The sequence below is a fragment of the Amphiura filiformis genome, chromosome 5 (genome assembly GCF_039555335.1).
Source record: "Amphiura filiformis chromosome 5, Afil_fr2py, whole genome shotgun sequence".
NCBI classification, from domain to species: Eukaryota; Metazoa; Echinodermata; class Ophiuroidea; order Amphilepidida; family Amphiuridae; genus Amphiura; species Amphiura filiformis.
This window is the reverse complement of record NC_092632.1, coordinates 7,494,845-7,496,126: the sequence shown is the minus strand read 5'-3', so window position 1 is coordinate 7,496,126 and position 1,282 is coordinate 7,494,845.

Below are 1,282 nucleotides of genomic sequence, written 5' to 3'. Positions count from 1 at the left end.
AAATGATTGGAGATGAACCAATCAGAATCAAGCAAACTCATTTTCGTCGTGTCAATTTTCCTAGAAGGGAGGGATACTGCTGAACCTGCTGCTGAGCGCTGACATTCATTCAGTACGCCAGCGACCAGCGACCATCCTCTATTGTTAGGCGGTAGGCCTATAAAAGTCGGTTGATAGGCCTACATGTTGAAATCAGAAATTCAGAAAAATACATCCTTTTGCTTTGAAATTAATTTTCTCGGTCAAATAAAAAACAATAATTTTATTTTTTTCAGTAATGTCGGATAAAAACATAAATAGGCCTATTCCTTTAAAAAAATCCTGTGTGTTAAAATGGAATTGTGAGATTTTTTTATATTTTTATAGGCCTCAACTTCGCCCTTGACCTATTTTGTGGTGTTACCTATAGGCCTATAGCAAAACATCCAAAACAATGCAACTTTTACCATTTCGATTTATTTTTGCCAAAGTAGGCCTACCGGTAACAATTTGAGACCAGTTGGATCAAAATTGGACCATAGGCCCTATGTCAATTCGGCCTACCGGTATAAATGCCCGTGGGCCCAAAATTTGACCTTTGACCTTTTTGCCTGTAACTCAAGAACATATGTCAGATATTGGTCAAACTATAGGCCTACTTTTTCTGAATCCTTGTGCTGATAGGCCTACGGGCCTACATTAGTATCGGATGTTAACAGCTGTTAACAAGATTTTACTAACTTTGAAATTCCACCCCTGCATTAGCGGCCAGTTTGGATTTATGCAAATTATGCACTGTTCCACTGCTTGGATTTTACTTTTGATGGGTTATTAGATATGCTTTTCTGAAATGAATGGTGATTAGGCCCCCTAAATGGATTCTGTTGCCTTATTTTTCTTAAAAACTAGCCCATTTCACCTTTTTTCACTTGCGACTGCCAACTTGAATGTCCAACTCACATCTAGGCCTACTATTTCCATGAACTCAGTAACCTACGGTAGGCCTACTTCATTTCTAAGAATAACCAGCAGAAATAATCGATGTCTATTGTGGATTGTAAAATCATCCATCCATGGGTAGGCCTACATTTTGACAAAATTGGTAGTCGTAGGCCTAATTGAACTAGAGCGATAACCGCACCATAGCTGAACCATGTGGCTTCAGCAGTATATTGTGGTAGGCCTATACCACTGTCACCCGGAGTCTGTAATGGACATAATCTCGAAATGCAGGTATGACCACCCGAGTGGTGTTAATGAAAGACGAAAAGTAAAGAATATAAAATAAACTAGAGCAACTGTG